At 46.4% G+C, this 22,494-nt stretch overlaps 1 protein-coding gene across 1 annotated transcript in view; it reads right to left on the bottom strand.

Moving 5' to 3' along the window:
* Nucleotides 1-1,503: 1,503 nt before the first annotated feature.
* The window catches only part of LOC128698884 (sex peptide receptor-like), a 91,021-nt gene continuing 70,030 nt past the window's right edge, over nt 1,504-22,494 (bottom strand). Inside the window, exon 2 of the mRNA XM_053791291.2 lies at nt 1,504-1,848. The gene's annotated coding sequence lies outside the window, so the exon portion shown is untranslated. The remainder of the gene's footprint in view (nt 1,849-22,494) is intronic.

The following is a 22,494-nucleotide window of genomic DNA, read 5'->3' as shown; positions in this document are numbered from 1 at the left end:
AATTATTGCATGCACAAATTTCTGCTTTCCTTATTCGGCAAGAAGAGCGTTGCTATTTAGGCCAGAATCGCAAGTTTTTACAAATTCGGCACGACATAGGTATATATATATATATATATATATATATATATATATATATATATATATATCTTCACAAACACTAATCTCTGGTCGAAGGAGACTCGAACCTACGAACCTTGGGACAAGGTACAAGTCTCCTTCAACTAGAAATTAGCGTTTGTGTATTTTTCGCCTGTTCTGCGAACACTGCAACTAAACGAGGACTGGAACTCATGCCGTTTTGTCCCGCCTCATGGGAAGTAGGAATCACATGATGCTCTAACCCACAAGACCACTCAATCCTACAAGAATCATGCACCCAGCAGAGCTAGGTGCTTTACCGTTATCCGAGGACATACATTGGTGTGGGTGTCTCTGACCTAATTTCATTCTGCTCCCCGTTTGGTGTACTAGCCTCCACGAGCAGAATATATGTTATTGTAACCACGAACGAGTGGTATTTAATCAATAACAACACTGCGTCTAGCTGAGGACTGTTGGATTGAGTGGTCCAGCGGGTTAGAGCGTCATGCGATTCTCGCTCACCATGAGGCGGGTCAAAACGACATGCATTCTAGACCTCAGCTAGTTCCAGTGTTGTTATTGATTAAATACCACTCGTTCGTGGTTACAATAATATATTTATACTGCTTGTGGAGGCCAGTGCATCAAACGGGGCGTAGAATGAAATTTGTTCAGAGGCACCCACATAACCGTATATCTTCGGACCAAGGTAAAACACCTAGCTCTGCTTTGTGCGTGATTCTTGTAGGATTGAGTGGTCCAGTGGGTTAGAGTATCATGTGGTTTTCGCTTACCATGAGGTGGGCAAGAACGACATGGGTTCGATTCCTCTGCTAATCGCAGTGTTGTTATTGATGTGTATATATATATATATATATATATATATATATATATATATATATATATATATATATATATATATATATATATATATAATGTCGTGCCGAATAGGCAGAACTTGCGATCTTGGCTTAAATAGCAACGCTTATCTTGCCATATAAGACAAGTGAAAATTTGTGTATGCAATAATTTCGCCAAAATCATTCTGAACCTAACGAAAAAAATATATTTCACTGTGTTTGTTTAGTATTAAATTATTGTGAACAAATCTAAAATATATTTAGTTGGGTTAGGCTAAAATAAATTGCTCTTGTTATAATAAGGTTAGGTAAGTTTTCTAAGATTCTTTTGATGCAAAATTAAAAATTTTTACATTAACATTAATGAAAAAAATATATCTTTAAACGTATAAGAGAAAATTTCAGAAAGGACTTAATTTTAAATGAGTTCTTACTAATTGACCAGTTTTACAGATTCGGCACGAGATATATATTATATATATATATATATAATGTATATATTATATAGATATTTATATATATGTATATATATATATATATATATATGTGTGTGTGTGTATGTATGTATGTATGTGTTGTAAATTAGTAATCTGGTTAGCACTCTGTACTGCAGGGGCTCAGAAGTTGTACAGAGTGTTTATCAGTTACATGGAACTCATGACTGTGTGGCCACGTAATAGCAGTGAAGCAGCGTCTGGAACCTGCTAGATGATACATGGGCCGCATCTCTTGTTTAATGAACGTGTGGCTTCTCCTGCGGTGAGTGCATGTCTTAAAAAGTCTTCCCAAGCGCTGCATCTCCTATACACATATAATGAGCGTGCAAGAAGATTCATCCTTTGCATGGTGTAGAGTTGAAAGTTGGGAACTTGTATCGTCCTCGTGTCTATCATCTCTCGAGTATCTGAAATGAAGTTAAAAAAAAATTTTGAAGGTAGTGAAGAAATAACACTTTTGTCATAAACTCATTAATTTTCCTTTCAAATATTCATGTTAATAATAAGAGTGAAGCTGTAGGCAATTCTTGCAAATGAATTTAAGTATTGTGAGGGCGAAATATTCATTTGTCTTTGAATGACTGTGTTGTAAGTCGTTCGTTTGTGATGGTCTTAGTTTGAGAGGTATGCTGACTTAAGCGAAGGTTTGTAGCCTTTGTTTATACTACCGTCTTAATGGTGTTACTGTACCGTGTGTTTATATTTTTGTTTGGTTCCTTATGTCATTTGACTATTTTTGCAGCTAATACCTGTTGTAAACTGTGGTGTTTCGATTTACCAACCAATCGTTAATTATTGAGTGAGTGACCTACTTGTCGAGATTGAAACTGTGTTCATTATTCGATTTTCCTACTTAAATTTTCACTAATCCTCAGTGTGAGGGAAAAGTAGGTGTAAGTGGGGTTAAGGTTGTTCGGGCAACCAGGAACCATTAGTTACGTCGCGTGCACCCCCCCTCCTCTCTGGCGGGCTGGGGCGAAACTAGTTCCTGGTGTCCGATTTGTTAGTTTCTACTCCTAGTAATATTGACCTTACCTGGTGTGGGTTGAAGTTTGGAGAGTCACTTCACCTCCACTCTTCTCCTAATCAGGTAGGGTGATATACCAGGAGTATCACTGTTTGTTTCTTCATTTTGTTTGCTGGTTACCAGTAATGATTTTGGCATTTATCATTCTTTTCAATTCTTAAATGTTATATTATCATGACTATGGGTAACCAGTTTATTTTCTCTTATTTACCAGCTCTGTTCCTGGCGTGGTCTTCCAGGATAGACGCCAGATAAAGGAGCAAGACATATGTTAATAATACTTATTAACATTATTCTACTACTACCGGCCCTTACCTATTCTACTTGTGGTGCTCCATCTAAGTGGTAGGAGATTCCAGAACATCGGATTATTACCATCTGCCCAGGATAACCTACATAAATAACATCAGAGGAACTATCCAGGGCCATACCTACTCCTGCCCAACTACAAGAACTGAAGGCCATTTTTTTTATTATATTTAAATTTTAAGTAAAATTCTCAAAAATCATTATTCTCATTTTTCCTAAGTTATTTTCTTTATTTATTTTTCCATTAGTTTCTTTTGTTCAGTTGGAAGGCGTTCCACTGACACTCAGTAAGTCACATCTACTTGTGATTCTGCTGTCAAGTGCAGTGTGTTTTACTGCATCTCTTCTTTTAAGTCGCCACCTGCAAGAATCTAAAAATCTGAGCTTTGCTTCGTTCACTGTTTCGTTAACATCTCACCCACGTCTGAGTCAGAACTGCGCAAATGTACATTTGTTGGTTGAGGCGCATTTCACTGCTCTCTTCTACTGTCAAATTGAAATAGTCTCATTCTTCGGCTGATGGTGATCGGTTCTCCAGCTTCTGTCCTTTCATATTTAGCCTTGAAGCCAAAGGCAGCACAGCACTGCGAGTAACAGTTTATCAGCTGCGGTACACTGTTGTTACAGAGAAAGATTGGTTATAAATAACCATAATTTTTAAAGGGGTGGACCGGTAAGCCAGCGGAAGGCCTCGGTCAGATGACCAAAAGCTCCAAAGGCGGGTCATCATCTGACTAAGACCCGCGTCAGGAAACATTTGTCCTGTTTCCTGACGAACCTTACCTAACCTAACCTAACTGTTGTTACAACATGGTGCAGTATGGAGTATGATTTTGCTTCTGTATTTTTATGTATTAATCAGATCGCTTAAGGAAGACAATATGCACACCATTATTGAAGTTAACTGATGTTGAGGTTAATAAAGTTATTACAGTAATTACAGAGTAATAAACCCCAGGGACCCGAATTTTTCTGTGATATTTCACATCATAGATCCTGGTTTAATTTGTATGTAGAGAAAACCTTCGAAGTTTTTTCCAGAGCGTTGCGTTTTATTTTCTGCTCATCACTTGGACTCAGTTCCCTCAAAAAAAGTTATCTCATTACTTCTGATATGTATTTCTTACCATGTGTAGAAAATATGGTTGAATTTTCGTTATCTCTGCTTATTAAAAATTAAATTGCATCTCTTAATGTAATAGGAAAATTTTGAGTTAATTAACTGATTTTTAGAAGATGTTTTATTTAGCCCATTGTTGCCCGTAACATGTAGGAAGATTATATACACAAATAATCCGCACCTAGGAGACTGGAACTTGTCGTTCCAGTCTCGGTAATGCGTTTCTTATTCTACTGGAGGTTACCTGGAGGTTATTCCGGGGATCAACGCCCCCGCGGCCCGGTCCATGACCAGGCCTCCCGATGGACCAGGGCCTGATCAACTAGGCTGTTACTGCTGGCCGCACGCAGTCCAACGTACGAGCCACAGCCCGGCTGATCCGGCACTGACTTTAGGTATCTGTCCAGCTCTCTCTTGAAGGCAGCCAGGGGTTTATTGGTAATTCCCCTAATGCTTGATGGGAGGCTGTTGAACAGTCTTGGGCCCCGGACACTTATGATGTTTTCCCTTAGTGTACTAATGGCGCCCCTACTTTTTATTGGGGGCATCTTGCATCGCCTGCCCAGTCTTTTAGTTTCGTAGGGAGTGATTTCTGTGTGCAGATTTGGGACCATTCCTTCCAGGATTTTCCAAGTGTAGATTATGATACATCTCTCCCTCCTGCTGGAAAATTATATTTCATTTTCAGGATATTTTTAACAATGTTGTATATATGGAATGTAATCTTCCAGTAGATTAAAAAAAAAAAATTACCGTGACAGGAACGACAAGTTCCAGTCTCCTAGGTGCGGATTATATATGTATATAATCTTCCTACATGTTACGGGCAACAATGGGCTAAATAAAACATCTTATTAAAAAGAGCTAATTACCAACTCTCTTAATATTCCTTTTACATTAAGAGGTGCAATTTAATTTTTAATAGGTACAGATAACGAAAATTCAACAATATTTTCTACACATAGTATATTTATACAAGCAGTATTATATGGGTGTGAAGCATGGGTGGTGAATGTTGCAACAAGAAGGCTGGAGGCAGTGGAGATGTCGTGAGTGAGGGCAATGTGTGGTGTGAATATAATGCAGAGAATTCGTAGTTTGGAAATTAGGAGGTGGTGCAGGACTACCAAAACTATTATCCAGAGGGCTGAGCAGGGGTTGTTGAGATTGTTCGGACGTTCAGTGTATAAATCTGTAGCGGAGGGAAGGTGGGGTAGTGGTCGACCTAGAATAGGTTGGAGGGAGGGGGAAGAGGAAGTTTTGTGTGCGAGGGGCTTGGACTTCCATGAAGCATACATGAGCAAGTTTGATAGGAGCGAGTGGAGATAAATGGTTTTTAGGACTTCACATGCTGTTGGAGTGTGAGCAGAGTAATATTTATGAAAGGATTCAAGGAAACCGGCAGGCCAGCCTTGAGTCCTGGAGATGGCAAGTACAGTGTCTGCACTCTGAAGGAGGGGTGTTAATATTGCAGTTTTATGACTAGTGTAAGCGCGCGCCTCTGGCAAGACAGTGATGGAGTAAATGATGGTGAAAGTTTTTCTCTTTCGGGCCACCCTGCCTTGGTGAGAAACGTCCGATGCATTATTAAAAAAATAATTTACACATAATCTTTCAGACATAGCAACATCTTGGGATCTTGATGCAGGGAATTATTCAGTGATTGAACCTATAGGCATGACTTGCTTCCACTAGTGGATTATTCCACTGGTGACACCGCCTACCACTGCCTCACCTCACCTGTGTACAGTGTATATGTTTTACTTTTATCATGGCTGATGAAATGAACACATCGAATCCAGACTGAGGGACTGATTACCTCAAGCTCCTTATCTTCCACCGTTCTTATCTATATCGAACAGAAGACGCCACTGGCTGGTGAAAATTTTCCAGAATAAATTCGCCAAGTGTCTCATTTATCAACTTTAAGGATTGTTGATATGCCCTGTTATAGAATATGGATTGAACAGTATGCCTAAGAACATACGAACATAAGAAAGGAGGAACACTGCAGCAGGCCTGTTGGCCCATACTAGGCAGGTCCTTTACAATTCATCCCACTAACAAACATTTGACCAACCCAATTTTCAATGCTACCCAGTACAACCAAATGATCCTCCCAGAAGATCACTGTATTCACAGTTTTGCGGTGCGTGAGTAACTGCTCAAGAATATATTCTTTGTCTCTACAGCATCATTTAGTGAAACAAACACTGATGATTCAGCAGTGGCAACTGGGTCGATGCTAAAATCAAGGATACAATTCATTTGTTTTTTATTCAACACAGATGAATTTTGTATATCGATAGACCTGTGTTCATGTTCTACTTCAGCAACTGTCGCAGAATCTCTAGTGGCTTTCTTTGTACTTAACTTTATTTTATTACTTGTAAACTGCGCAAAGAAATAAATTTTGTTCGTTTTGTTTACATTAGTAAACAATTCTGTTTTGAGAGCTCTATCAGACAATCCTCGGAGAGCTCGGGCCATTTACTTCTTCAAGTGTATCCTCTGTTACTGATCCTCATCATATAAAACATTGCCACTAGCACTCATTAACAGGAGGAATCCACAGTAGTATTTCTGATGGGAATTGTTCTAACAAGTACTAAAGGATTTCTGTCTTGGCACCTGAGATCAAGAATTGTCCCAGCAACACAAAATGTGTAATTTTTCTCTCCAGCTAAATGTTTCAACACTAGACCTCAGTCGCGTTGCATACTGCTCATTGGTGCTCCTTCGATTATCAGTGTATTTCTCCTGACAAATATCCTGTAGAAGAGTCTTACGTACTGGTGAGGTGTGAGCCTCGTCTTGCAGGTAACTGTGTAGTTCACTGTCTCTACGACTAGAATGGCTAAATTTATAGAATATCCAGGCCCTTTCTGTCAACTATGATAAATTAGACACATGTGCAACTCTTGGGTATCTTTATTGAGGAAACGTTTCGCCTACGTATGGACTGATGAAGCCACTGTGGGGCGAAACGTTTCCTCAATAAAGATACCCAAGAGTTGCACATGTGTCTAATTTATCAACATGTCGGTTCTCTGAACCATCCATCTACAAATCTGTCAACTATATTGGAGACTGGTTCTCGAACTGTTCAAGGCAAATGACACATTTTTCATGTGCGTTTTTTATGTACATTAAGACCAACACCAGCCTCTGATAGTTGTTCTTCAGTCTGTTTACAGGAGGTGTTGATAATATTGTGTTGTTCACCTCCCAATCACATATCACAAATCGTAAAGGAGAAAAAATGTAAGTTACTCATTAAATTGTTTCGTAAACAAGATAATTCCTGCATATTTTGTTTAACATTTCAGTGTCGCACAAAGAAACTGCATTGATTATCAACGTGATTAAAAAAAAACATAATCAGCTGGGATCACTTATTCACCCATAATTCACTTAACCGAAAGTGAAACATTATAGGCATGAAAAATCTATTTTAAATCCTTGTAAAAAAATTTCAGTTTCAGTCTATATTAGATTTCTCCTACTTCACACTATAGTATGTATCAACTATAATATTTCATCCATAATTCTGGTATAAAAATCTTAAGTCTCTCTGTCATGGTAATAGATAATTTAAAAGCATTAAACTTTTGTGAAACAATATTAAATGTATTCTCAATGAATCACTTCAAATAACTGTCAGTAACTTCAATCTCAAGCATGCCTACCAAAACATAAGTTGTCCCTCTCATTACTTTGAATGTGTGTGTCAACACTCGGGCTCCCACGACTGTTACTTCCAGTACCACCTTCACCCAACTTCCTCCTCATATTCACACTATAATTTCTTTTACTTTCGCCTAATTTTTCCCTTCTCCGTCATCATCATTGATAGTCTTTTTCTCTCAACTTCCTTGTTGATTCTTCTGTCATAGTCTTAGGTATATTTTCCATACTTGGTGACTGATGTACTCATTTCTCTAGTTGTTGTTGATCAATTTTCGTCGACAACGGGTCCTGGGATATAGTGCCTGTGGCGCGCCCTCTCGACGAGTGAACAAGCAATTCAGAGTATATCAGATCTGTGGCTCCACTGCTGTATTTATTGCCCAGTTTAACTCACCAGTTAGGAGGGCCCACTTGCACAGACAAGGTAACATTGCACCTGTTTGCCTGGCTTGGAGGCAGACACCCACCTGCTCTGGTCGAAACCACTCGATGCTGTGAGTGGTTCTTGGGTGTCTCATCATTTTACTGCTAACTTAGCATCTTATCCTTGTAAGTATTGTAAATAAGTGGTGAAGGAATACATGGGTGAAGAAGTCTACTCCAACTATGTTTGCTTTTACACTTGTCAGGTTGACTGTTGACTGTGTTCACAGCTAGTTACTACCGGCCTTGAATCGCTACCTGTGTTTGTAATATCGCCAGATGTTATGTTAGCCATAAAACCAGTTAGCATGCTTGAAGAACAATGCTGTCCATTTATATCCATCTCAGTCTGCTTGTTCCATTGCAGCGTAAATGCTACATGTGGAAATCCCTTTGAAACTTGTATCATTAAGAGATGACTTTTCTCAAAACTTAGAGTGTCCGAGTGAAAGTCCATGAATATATTTATCAATGTTGCTTCATTAACTAACTCGTGAGAAACATGCGAAAGTCACAAATAAGACTGCGATTCTAAATTTTTTGTCATTGTTAATTACATTATATCCCATTTTCATTATATCTCATTTTCAAGCGTGTTAGACACTTTCTGTTTGATATATAAGATGTAAGGAAGCATATAAATAATTTTCTTAATCTCATCTGAAAACGAACAAAAGACACAATACCGTGAATGGAACAATACACGAATAACCTACACACAGTTGAAAGGAGCTTACGACAACGTTTTGGTCTGACTTGGACCATTTACAGTCACACTAATAGAAAGAAAAGGAGAAGCCGGTACATAAAGGCAAGCTGGCAGGAAGTGGAGAAGAGAGGTGGTAGTAGTAGTAGTGGTAGAGGCAAGACTGGTAGTGGAAGTAGTGGTAGAGGCAAGACTGGTAGTGGAAGTAGTGGTAGAGGCAAGACTGGTAGTGGAAGTAGTGGTAGAGGCAAGACTGGTAGTGGAAGTAGTGGTAGAGGCAAGACTGGTAGTGGAAGTAGTGGTAGAGGCAAGACTGGTAGTGGAAGTAGTAGTAGAGGCAAGACTGGTAGTGGAAGTAGTGGTAGAGGCAAGACTGGTAGTGGAAGTAGTGGTAGAAGTAGGGATAGTGTAAAGTAGGGAGTGTGGGTGGTGGAACAAGAAACAGAAACAGGGAGAAGAAAAAATTACTGAAGTCTCTGAATTTTAGGCGCTGATCTTGCATTCTGATATTCCAGAAATGAAGTTCTTTATATTAGTTACAAGATGTCAGTGGATAAGAGCACGTAGGTGTAGCTGAACACGTTTGTTAATGAAACATATCGCCACGAGTGTCATCATCAGTCACCACGAGTGTCTTGATCAGTCACCACGAGTGTCTTGATCAGTCACCACGAGTGTCTTGATCAGTCACCACGAGTGTCTTGATCAGTCACCACGAGTGTCTTGATCAGTCACCACGAGTGTCTTGATCAGTCACCACGAGTGTCTTGATCAGTCACCACGAGTGTCTTGAGCAGTCACCACGAGTGTCTTGATCAATCACCACGAGTGTCTTGATCAGTCACCACGAGTGTCTTGATCAGTCACCACGAGTGTCTTGATCAATCACCACGAGTGTCTTGATCAGTCACCACGAGTGTCTTGATCAGTCACCACGAGAGTCTTGATCAGTGACCACGAGTGTCTTGATCAGTCACCACGAGTGTCTTGATCAGTCACCACGAGAATCTTGATCAGTGACCACGAGTGTCTTGATCAGTCACAACGAGTGTCTTGATCAATCACCACGAGTGTCTTGATCAGTCGCCACGAGTGTCTTCATCAGTCGCCACGAGTGTCTTCATCAGTCGCCACGAGTGTCATCATCAGTCGCCACGAGTGTCATCATCAGTCGCCACGAGTGTCATCATCAGTCACCACGAGTGTCATCATCAGTCACCACGAGTGTCATCATCAGTCACCACGAGTGTCATCATCAGTCACCACGAGTGTCATCATCAGCCACCACGAGTGTCATTATCAGTCACCACGAGTGTCATCATCAGTCACCACGAGTGTCAACATCAGCCACCACGAGTGTCAACATCAGCCACCACGAGTGTCAACATCAGCCACCACGAGTGTCATCATCAGTCACCACGAGTGTCATCATCAGTCACCACGAGTGTCATCATCAGTCACCACGAGTGTCATCATCAGTCACCACGAGTGTCATCATCAGTCACCACGAGTGTCAACATCAGCCACCACGAGTGTCAACATCAGCCACCACGAGTGTCAACATCAGCCACCACGAGTGTCATCATCAGTCACCACGAGTGTCAACATCAGCCACCACGAGTGTCAACATCAGCCACCACGAGTGTCATCATCAGTCACCACGAGTGTCAACATCAGTCACCACGAGTATCATCATCAGTCACCACGAGTGTCAACATCAGCCAACACGAGTGTCATCATCAGTCACCACGAGTGTCAACATCAGTCACCACGAGTATCATCATCAGTCACCACGAGTGTCAACATCAGCCACCACGAGTGTCAACATCAGCCACCACGAGTGTCATCATCAGCCACCACGAGTGTCATCATCAGCCACCAGGAGTGTCATCATCAGCCACCAGGAGTATCATCATCAGTCACCACGAGTGTCATCATCAGTCACCACGAGTGTCATCATCAGTCACCACGAGTGTCATCATCAGTCACCAGGAGTGTCATCATCAGCCACCAGGAGTGTCATCATCAGCCACCAGGAGTGTCATCATCAGCCACCACGAGTGTCATCATCAGCCACCACGAGTGTCATCATCAGCCACCACGAGTGTCATCATCAGCCACCACGAGTGTCATCATCAGCCACCACGAGTGTCATCATCAGCCACCACGAGTGTCATCATCAGCCACCACGAGTGTCATCATCAGCCACCACGAGTGTCATCATCAGTCACCAGGAGTGTCATCATCAGCCACCAGGAGTGTCATCATCAGCCACCAGGAGTGTCATCATCAGTCACCAGGAGTGTCATCATCAGTCACCAGGAGTGTCTTGATCAGTCACCACGAGTGTCTTGATCAGTCACCACGAGTGTCTTGATCAGTCACCACGAGTGTCTTGATCAGTCACCACGAGTGTCTTGATCAGTCACCACGAGTGTCTTGATCAGTCACCACGAGTGTCTTGATCAGTCACCACGAGTGTCTTGAGCAGTCACCACGAGTGTCTTGATCAATCACCACGAGTGTCTTGATCAGTCACCACGAGTGTCTTGATCAGTCACCACGAGTGTCTTGATCAATCACCACGAGTGTCTTGATCAGTCACCACGAGTGTCTTGATCAGTCACCACGAGAGTCTTGATCAGTGACCACGAGTGTCTTGATCAGTGACCACGAGTGTCTTGATCAGTCACAACGAGTGTCTTGATCAGTGACCACGAGTGTCTTGATCAGTCACAACGAGTGTCTTGATCAGTCACCACGAGTGTCTTTATCAGTCGCCACGAGTGTCTTCATCAGTCACCACGAGTGTCTTCATCAGTCGCCACGAGTGTCATCATCAGTCGCCACTAGTGTCATCATCAGTCGCCACGAGTGTCATCATCAGTCACCACGAGTGTCATCATCAGTCATTACGAGTGTCATCATCAGTCACCACGAGTGTCATCATCAGTCACCACGAGTGTCATCATCAGCCACCACGAGTGTCATTATCAGTCACCACGAGTGTCATCATCAGTCACCACGAGTGTCAACATCAGCCACCACGAGTGTCAACATCAGCCACCACGAGTGTCATCATCAGTCACCACGAGTGTCATCATCAGTCACCACGAGTGTCATCATCAGTCACCACGAGTGTCATCATCAGTCACCACGAGTGTCATCATCAGTCACCACGAGTGTCATCATCAGTCACCACGAGTGTCAACATCAGCCACCACGAGTGTCAACATCAGCCACCACGAGTGTCAACATCAGCCACCACGAGTGTCATCATCAGTCACCACGAGTGTCAACATCAGCCACCACGAGTGTCAACATCAGCCACCACGAGTGTCATCATCAGTCACCACGAGTGTCAACATCAGTCACCACGAGTATCATCATCAGTCACCACGAGTGTCAACATCAGCCACCACGAGTGTCATCATCAGTCACCACGAGTGTCAACATCAGTCACCACGAGTATCATCATCAGTCACCACGAGTGTCAACATCAGCCACCACGAGTGTCAACATCAGCCACCACGAGTGTCATCATCAGCCACCACGAGTGTCATCATCAGCCACCAGGAGTGTCATCATCAGCCACCAGGAGTGTCATCATCAGTCACCACGAGTGTCATCATCAGTCACCACGAGTGTCATCATCAGTCACCACGAGTGTCATCATCAGTCACCAGGAGTGTCATCATCAGCCACCAGGAGTGTCATCATCAGCCACCAGGAGTGTCATCATCAGCCACCAGGAGTGTCATCATCAGCCACCACGAGTGTCATCATCAGCCACCACGAGTGTCATCATCAGCCACCACGAGTGTCATCATCAGCCACCACGAGTGTCATCATCAGCCACCACGAGTGTCATCATCAGTCACCAGGAGTGTCATCATCAGCCACCACGAGTGTCATCATCAGCCACCAGGAGTGTCATCATCAGTCACCAGGAGTGTCATCATCAGTCACCAGGAGTGTCATCATCAGCCACCAGGAGTGTCATCATCAGCCACCACGAGTGTCATCATCAGCCACCACGAGTGTCATCATCAGCCACCAGGAGTGTCATCATCAGTCACCACGAGTGTCATCATCAGCCACCAGGAGTGTCATCATCAGCCACCAGGAGTGTCATCATCAGCCACCACGAGTGTCATCATCAGCCACCACGAGTATCATCATCAGCCACCACGAGTGTCATCATCAGCCACCAGGAGTGTCATCATCAGCCACCACGAGTGTCATCATCAGCCACCACGAGTGTCATCATCAGCCACCACGAGTGTCATCATCAGCCACCACGAGTGTCATCATCAGCCACCACGAGTGTCATCATCAGCCACCACGAGTGTCATCATCAGCCACCACGAGTGTCATCATCAGCCACCACGAGTGTCATCATCAGCCACCACGAGTGTCATCATCAGCCACCAGGAGTGTCATCATCAGCCACCACGAGTGTCATCATCAGTCACCAGGAGTGTCATCATCAGTCACCAGGAGTGTCATCATCAGCCACCAGGAGTGTCATCATCAGCCACCACGAGTGTCATCATCAGCCACCACGAGTGTCATCATCAGCCACCAGGAGTGTCATCATCAGCCACCACGAGTGTCATCATCAGCCACCAGGAGTGTCATCATCAGCCACCACGAGTGTCATCATCAGCCACCAGGAGTGTCATCATCAGCCACCAGGAGTGTCATCATCAGCCACCACGAGTGTCATCATCAGCCACCACGAGTGTCATCATCAGCCACCAGGAGTGTCATCATCAGCCACCAGGAGTGTCATCATCAGCCACCACGAGTGTCATCATCAGCCACCAGGAGTGTCATCATCAGCCACCACGAGTGTCATCATCAGCCACCAGGAGTGTCATCATCAGCCACCAGGAGTGTCATCATCAGCCACCAGGAGTGTCATCATCAGCCACCAGGAGTGTCATCATCAGCCACCAGGAGTGTCATCATCAGCCACCAGGAGTGTCATCATCAGCCACCACGAGTGTCATCATCAGCCACCACGAGTGTCATCATCAGCCACCACGAGTGTCATCATCAGCCACCAGGAGTGTCATCATCAGCCACCAGGAGTGTCATCATCAGCCACCAGGAGTGTCATCATCAGCCACCAGGAGTGCCATCATCAGCCACCAGGAGTGTCATCATCAGCCACCAGGAGTGTCATCATCAGCCACCAGGAGTGTCATCATCAGTCACCACGAGTGTCACCATCAGCCACCAGGAGTGTCATCATCAGCCACCAGGAGTGTCATCATCAGCCACCAGGAGTGTCATCATCAGCCACCACGAGTGTCATCATCAGCCACCAGGAGTGTCATCATCAGCCACCAGGAGTGTCATCATCAGCCACCACGAGTGTCATCATCAGCCACCAGGAGTGTCATCATCAGCCACCAGGAGTGTCATCATCAGCCACCAGGAGTGTCATCATCAGCCACCAGGAGTGTCATCATCAGCCACCAGGAGTGTCATCATCAGCCACCAGGAGTGTCATCATCAGCCACCAGGAGTGTCATCATCAGCCACCACGAGTGTCATCATCAGCCACCAGGAGTGTCATCATCAGCCACCACGAGTGTCATCATCAGCCACCACGAGTGTCATCATCAGCCACCACGAGTGTCATCATCAGCCACCAGGAGTGTCATCATCAGCCACCAGGAGTGTCATCATCAGCCACCAGGAGTGTCATCATCAGCCACCAGGAGTGTCATCATCAGCCACCACGAGTGTCATCATCAGCCACCAGGAGTGTCATCATCAGCCACCAGGAGTGTCATCATCAGCCACCACGAGTGTCATCATCAGTCACCAGGAGTGTCATCATCAGTCACCAGGAGTGTCATCATCAGCCACCAGGAGTGTCATCATCAGCCACCAGGAGTGTCAACATCAGCCACCAGGAGTGTCATCATCAGCCACCAGGAGTGTCATCATCAGCCACCAGGAGTGTCATCATCAGCCACCAGGAGTGTCATCATCAGCCACCAGGAGTGTCATCATCAGCCACCAGGAGTGTCATCATCAGCCACCACGAGTGTCATCATCAGCCACCACGAGTGTCATCATCAGCCACCACGAGTGTCACCATCAGCCACCAGGAGTGTCACCATCAGCCACCAGGAGTGTCATCATCAGCCACCAGGAGTGTCATCATCAGCCACCAGGAGTGTCATCATCAGCCACCAGGAGTGTCATCATCAGCCACCACGAGTGTCATCATCAGCCACCAGGAGTGTCATCATCAGCCACCAGGAGTGTCATCATCAGCCACCAGGAGTGTCATCATCAGCCACCAGGAGTGTCATCATCAGCCACCACGAGTGTCATCATCAGCCACCAGGAGTGTCATCATCAGCCACCAGGAGTGTCATCATCAGCCACCACGAGTGTCATCATCAGTCACCAGGAGTGTCATCATCAGCCACCAGGAGTGTCATCATCAGCCACCAGGAGTGTCATCATCAGCCACCAGGAGTGTCAACATCAGCCACCAGGAGTGTCATCATCAGCCACCAGGAGTGTCATCATCAGCCACCTGGAGTGTCATCATCAGCCACCTGGAGTGTCATCATCAGCCACCAGGAGTGTCATCATCAGCCACCAGGAGTGTCATCATCAGCCACCAGGAGTGTCATCATCAGCCACCACGAGTGTCATCATCAGCCACCACGAGTGTCACCATCAGCCACCAGGAGTGTCACCATCAGCCACCAGGAGTGTCATCATCAGCCACCAGGAGTGTCATCATCAGTCACCACGAGTGTCATCATCAGCCACCAGGAGTGTCATCATCAGCCACCAGGAGTGTCATCATCAGCCACCACGAGTGTCATCATCAGTCACCAGGAGTGTCATCATCAGTCACCAGGAGTGTCATCATCAGCCACCAGGAGTGTCATCATCAGCCACCAGGAGTGTCAACATCAGCCACCAGGAGTGTCATCATCAGCCACCAGGAGTGTCATCATCAGCCACCTGGAGTGTCATCATCAGCCACCAGGAGTGTCATCATCAGCCACCAGGAGTGTCATCATCAGCCACCAGGAGTGTCATCATCAGCCACCAGGAGTGTCATCATCAGCCACCACGAGTGTCATCATCAGCCACCACGAGTGTCACCATCAGCCACCAGGAGTGTCACCATCAGCCACCAGGAGTGTCACCATCAGCCACCAGGAGTGTCATCATCAGTCACCAGGAGTGTCATCATCAGTCACCACGAGTGTCATCATCAGCCACCAGGAGTGTCATCATCAGCCACCAGGAGTGTCATCATCAGTCACCAGGAGTGTCATCATCAGTCACCAGGAGTGTCATCATCAGTCACCAGGAGTGTCATCATCAGTCACCACGAGTGTCATCATCAGCCACCAGGAGTGTCATCATCAGCCACCAGGAGTGTCATCATCAGTCACCAGGAGTGTCATCATCAGTCACCACGAGTGTCATCATCAGCCACCAGGAGTGTCATCATCAGCCACCAGGAGTGTCATCATCAGCCACCAGGAGTGTCATCATCAGCCACCACGAGTGTCATCATCAGCCACCAGGAGTGTCATCATCAGTCACCACGAGTGTCATCATCAGCCACCAGGAGTGTCATCATCAGCCACCAGGAGTGTCATCATCAGCCACCAGGAGTGTCATCATCAGCCACCACGAGTGTCATCATCAGCCACCACGAGTGTCATCATCAGCCACCAGGAGTGTCACCATCAGCCACCAGGAGTGTCATCATCAGCCACCACGAGTGTCATCATCAGTCACCAGGAGTGTCATCATCAGCCACCAGGAGTGTCATCATCAGCCACCAGGAGTGTCATCATCAGCCACCAGGAGTGTCATCATCAGCCACCACGAGTGTCATCATCAGTCACCAGGAGTGTCATCATCAGCCACCAGGAGTGTCATCATCAGCCACCAGGAGTGTCATCATCAGCCACCACGAGTGTCATCATCAGTCACCAGGAGTGTCATCATCAGCCACCAGGAGTGTCATCATCAGCCACCACGAGTGTCATCATCAGCCACCACGAGTGTCATCATCAGCCACCAGGAGTGTCATCATCAGCCACCTGGAGTGTCATCATCAGCCACCAGGAGTGTCATCATCAGCCACCACGAGTGTCATCATCAGTCACCAGGAGTGTCATCATCAGCCACCAGGAGTGTCATCATCAGCCACCACGAGTGTCATCATCAGCCACCAGGAGTGTCATCATCAGCCACCAGGAGTGTCATCATCAGCCACCAGGAGTGTCATCATCAGCCACCACGAGTGTCATCATCAGTCCACCACGAGTGTCATCATCAGCCACCAGGAGTGTCATCATCAGCCGCCACGAGTGTCATCATCAGCCACCACGAGTGTCATCATCAGCCACCAGGAGTGTCATCATCAGCCACCAGGAGTGTCACCATCAGCCACCACGAGTGTCATCATCAGCCACCACGAGTGTCATCATCAGCCACCAGGAGTGTCATCATCAGCCACCAGGAGTGTCATCATCAGCCACCACGAGTGTCATCATCAGTCACCAGGAGTGTCATCATCAGCCACCAGGAGTGTCATCATCAGCCACCACGAGTGTCATCATCAGCCACCAGGAGTGTCATCATCAGCCACCAGGAGTGTCATCATCAGCCACCAGGAGTGTCATCATCAGCCACCACTAGTGTCATCATCAGCCACCACGAGTGTCATCATCAGCCACCAGGAGTGTCATCATCAGCCACCAGGAGTGTCATCATCAGCCACCAGAGTGTCATCATCAGCCACCACGAGTGTCATCATCAGCCACCAGGAGTGTCATCATCAGCCACCAGGAGTGTCACCATCAGCCACCAGGAGTGTCACCATCAGCCACCAGGAGTGTCATCATCAGCCACCACGAGTGTCATCATCAGTCACCAGGAGTGTCATCATCAGCCACCAGGAGTGTCATCATCAGCCACCAGGAGTGTCATCATCAGCCACCAGGAGTGTCATCATCAGCCACCACGAGTGTCATCATCAGCCACCAGGAGTGTCATCATCAGCCACCAGGAGTGTCATCATCAGCCACCAGGAGTGTCATCATCAGCCACCAGGAGTGTCATCATCAGCCACCAGGAGTGTCATCATCAGCCACCAGGAGTGTCATCATCAGCCACCAGGAGTGTCATCATCAGCCACCACGAGTGTCATCATCAGCCACCAGGAGTGTCATCATCAGCCACCAGGAGTGTCATCATCAGCCACCAGGAGTGTCATCATCAGCCACCACGAGTGTCATCATCAGCCACCACGAGTGTCATCATCAGCCACCAGGAGTGTCATCATCAGCCACCAGGAGTGTCATCATCAGCCACCACGAGTGTCATCATCAGCCACCACGAGTGTCATCATCAGCCACCAGGAGTGTCATCATCAGCCACCAGGAGTGTCACCATCAGCCACCAGGAGTGTCATCATCAGCCACCAGGAGTGTCATCATCAGCCACCAGGAGTGTCATCATCAGCCACCAGGAGTGTCATCATCAGCCACCAGGAGTGTCATCATCAGCCACCAGGAGTGTCATCATCAGCCACCAGGAGTGTCATCATCAGTCACAAGGGTTGAGGAAGCCTCTCCTGGAGAAACGTTTTCTTTAGTAGATGTGGTTGTAAATAGTACGATAATACCATCATATTATTTAGTACCTCAGTTTCTCCTCTCTGAATTATAGTTCCAAGATTCTGATTCGTGAACTTCGGTCACAGGAATCTGGTCTTTGAACTTCGGTCCCAGGGATCTGGTCTTTGAACTTCGGTCCCAGGGATCTGGTCTTTGAACTTCGGTCCCAGGAATCTGGTCTTTGAACTTCGGTCCCAGGAATCTGGTCTTTGAACTTCGGTCCCAGGAATCTGGTCTTTGAACTTCGGTCCCAGGAATCTGGTCTTTGAATTTCGGTCCCAGGAATCTGGTCTTTGAACTTCGGTCCCAGGAATCTGGTCTTTGAATTTCGGTCCCAGGAATCTGGTCTTTGAACTTCGGTCCCAGGAATCTGGTCTTTGAACTTCGGTCCCAGGAATCTGGTCTTTGAACTTCGGTCCCAGGGATCTGGTCTTTGAACTTCGGTCCCAGGGATCTGGTCTTTGAACTTCGGTCCCAGGAATCTGGTCTTTGAACTTCGGTCCCAGGAATCTGGTCTTTGAACTTCGGTCCCAGGAATCTGGTCTTTGAACTTCGGTCCCAGGAATCTGGTCTTTGAACTTCGGTCCCAGGAATCTGGTCTTTGAACTTCGGTCCCAGGAATCTGGTCTTTGAACTTCGGTCCCAGGAATCTGGTCTTTGAACTTCGGTCCCAGGAATCTGGTCTTTGAACTTCGGTCCCAGGAATCTGGTCTTTGAACTTCGGTCCCAGGAATCCGGTCAGCAATTGTAGATCCTAGGTCTAAAAAAAAAATATTTAAGTCATAGGTATGGCGTCAGCAGTCTTGGGTTGTAGGTAACAGGTCTCTGACCTTAGGTCTCAGGTATCCAACCTTTTCTCCACTTAGAGAAGCCAATTTCACACAAATTGTCCTTCGTAAAGTTTTGCACGTTTGAAATTTCATATTTTTATCTATATATTTTTTGAGAGGCTGTGGCTATGTTAGCGTATACTAACGTTTTCGATAAATTACACCAAAATAACGATATTTGGATAGTTAAGGTTGCCTCATTAGGTACCATGTATCTGGTCTGTGTCTGTAAGTTCCTCTAAGGTTCAAGCTTGCAAGTACGAGACTTATTATACAAAGTTTCCGATCATCTTAAAGTGCCATTAAACTTTGTTTGAAACAATGAGGAAGAGAGCAAAAAACTAGGAAGAATAATAACAGTTTGCCGAACAAGCTTCGTCAGAGAGAAGGTGGGAGGCGTTGGGGGAGGAGGGGGAGGAGACGAGGAAGGGAATAAAGAGTAGGCAAGTGGAGAAGGAAGTAGAGAGTAGAGACGGGAAGAAAAGAGGAGAATAGAGCAGAAGAAGGAAAATAGCAGAGAGATGAAGGTAATTGTGAGAGAAGATAACTGAAAAAAGAATAGAGGTCTTAAAGGAAAAGAGAGCGGAGAGCACAGACACGTGATGAGTAAGAGCGGAGAGCACAGACACGTGATGAGTAAAAGAGAGCTGAGAGCACAGACGCGTGATGAGTAAAAGAGAGCGGAGAGCACGGACACGTGATGAGTATAAGAGAGCGGAGAGCACAGACGTGATGAGTAAAAGAGAGCGGAGAGCACAGACACGTGATGAGTAAAAGAGAGCGGAGAGCACAGACACGTGATGAGTAAAAGCGGAGAGCACAGACACGATGAGTAAAAGAGAGCGGAGAGCACAGACACGTGATGAGTATAAGAGAGCGGAGAGCACAGACACGTGATGAGTAACAGAGAGCGGAGAGCACAGACACGTGATGAGTAAAAGAGAGCGGAGAGCACAGACACGTGATGAGTAAAAGAGAGCGGAGAGCACAGACACGTGATGAGTATAAGAGAGCGGAGAGCACAGACACGTGATGAGTAAAAGAGAGCGGAGAGCACAGACACGTGATGAGTAAAAGAGAGCGGAGAGCACAGACACGTGATGAGTAAAAGAGAGCGGAGAGCACAGACACGTGATGAGTAAAAGAGAGCGGAGAGCACAGACACGTGATGAGTAAAAGAGAGCGGAGAGCACAGGCACGTGATGAGTAAAAGAGAGCAGAGAGCACAGACACGTGATGAGTAAAAGAGCGGAGAGCACAGACACGTGATGAGTAAAAGAGCGCAGAGCACAGACACGTGATGAGTAAAAGAGAGCGGAGAGCACAGACACGTGATGAGTAAAAGAGAGAGGAGAGCACAGACACGTGATGAGTAAAAGAGAGCGGAGAGCACAGACACGTGATGAGTAAAAGAGAGAGGAGAGCACAGACACGTGATGAGTAAAAGAGCGGAGAGCACAGACACGTGATGAGTAAAAGAGAGAGGAGAGCACAGACACGTGATGAGTAAAAGAGAGCGGAGAGCACAGACACGTGATGAGTAAAAGAGAGCGGAGAGCACAGACACGTGATGAGTAAAAGAGCGGAGAGCACAGACACGTGATGAGTAAAAGAGAGCGGAGAGCACAGACACGTGATGAGTAAAAGAGAGCGGAGAGCACAGACACGTGATGAGTAAAAGAGCGGAGAGCACAGACACGTAAAAGAGCGGAGAGCACAGACACGTGATGAGTAAAAGAGAGCGGAGAGCACAGACACGTGATGAGTAAAAGAGAGCGGAGAGCACAGACACGTGATGAGTAAAAGAGAGCGGAGAGCACAGACACGTGATGAGTAAAAGAGAGCGGAGAGCACAGACACGTGATGAGTAAAAGAGAGCGGAGAGCACAGACACGTGATGAGTAAAAGAGAGAGCGGAGAGCACAGACACGTGATGAGTAAAAGAGAGCGGAGAGCACAGACACGTGATGAGTAAAAGAGAGCGGAGAGCACAGACACGTGATGAGTAAAAGAGAGCGGAGAGCACAGACACGTGATGAGTAAAAGAGAGCGGAGAGCACAGACACGTGATGAGTAAAAGAGCGGAGAGCACAGACACGTGATGAGTAAAAGAGCGGAGAGCACAGACACGTGATGAGTAAAAGAGAGCGGAGAGCACAGACACGTGATGAGTAAAAGAGAGCGGAGAGCACAGACACGTGATGAGTAAAAGAGAGAGGAGAGCACAGACACGTGATGAGTAAAAGAGAGCGGAGAGCACAGACACGTGATGAGTAAAAGAGAGCGGAGAGCACAGACACGTGATGAGTAAAAGAGAGCGGAGAGCACAGACACGTGATGAGTAAGAGAGAGCGGAGAGCACAGACACGTGATGAGTAAAAGAGAGCGGAGAGCACAGACACGTGATGAGTAAAAGAGCGGAGAGCACAGACACGTGATGAGTAAAAGAGAGCGGAGAGCACAGACACGTGATGAGTAAAAGAGCGGAGAGCACAGACACGTGATGAGTAAAAGAGAGCGGAGAGCACAGACACGTGATGAGTAAAAGAGAGCGGAGAGCACAGACACGTGATGAGTAAAAGAGAGAGGAGAGCACAGACACGTGATGAGTAAAAGAGAGAGCGGAGAGCACAGACACGTGATGAGTAAAAGAGAGCGGAGAGCACAGACACGTGATGAGTAAAAGAGAGCGGAGAGCACAGACACGTGATGAGTAAAAGAGAGCGGAGAGCACAGACACGTGATGAGTAAGAGAGAGCGGAGAGCACAGACACGTGATGAGTAAAAGAGAGCGGAGAGCACAGACACGTGATGAGTAAAAGAACGGAGAGCACAGACACGCGGTAAGTAAAAGAGAGCGGAGAGCACAGACACGTGATGAGTAAAAGAGAGCGGAGAGCACAGACACGTGATGAGTAAGAGAGAGCGGAGAGCACAGACACGTGATGAGTAAGAGAGAGCGGAGAGCACAGACACGTGATGAGTAAAAGAGCGGAGAGCACAGACACGTGATGAGTAAGAGAGAGCGGAGAGCACAGACACGTGATGAGTAAGAGAGAGCGGAGAGCACAGACACGTGATGAGTAAGAGAGAGCGGAGAGCACAGACACGTGATGAGTAAGAGAGAGCGGAGAGCACAGACACGTGATGAGTAAGAGAGAGCGGAGAGCACAGACACGTGATGAGTAAGAGAGAGCGGAGAGCACAGACACGTGATGAGTAAGAGAGAGCGGAGAGCACAGACACGTGATGAGTAAGAGAG

This window comes from Cherax quadricarinatus, chromosome 55, assembly GCF_038502225.1.
Source record: "Cherax quadricarinatus isolate ZL_2023a chromosome 55, ASM3850222v1, whole genome shotgun sequence".
Lineage (NCBI taxonomy): Eukaryota > Metazoa > Arthropoda > Malacostraca > Decapoda > Parastacidae > Cherax > Cherax quadricarinatus.
Note: the sequence above shows the minus strand (reverse complement) of the source record. Positions and strands in the feature narration are given on the sequence as shown.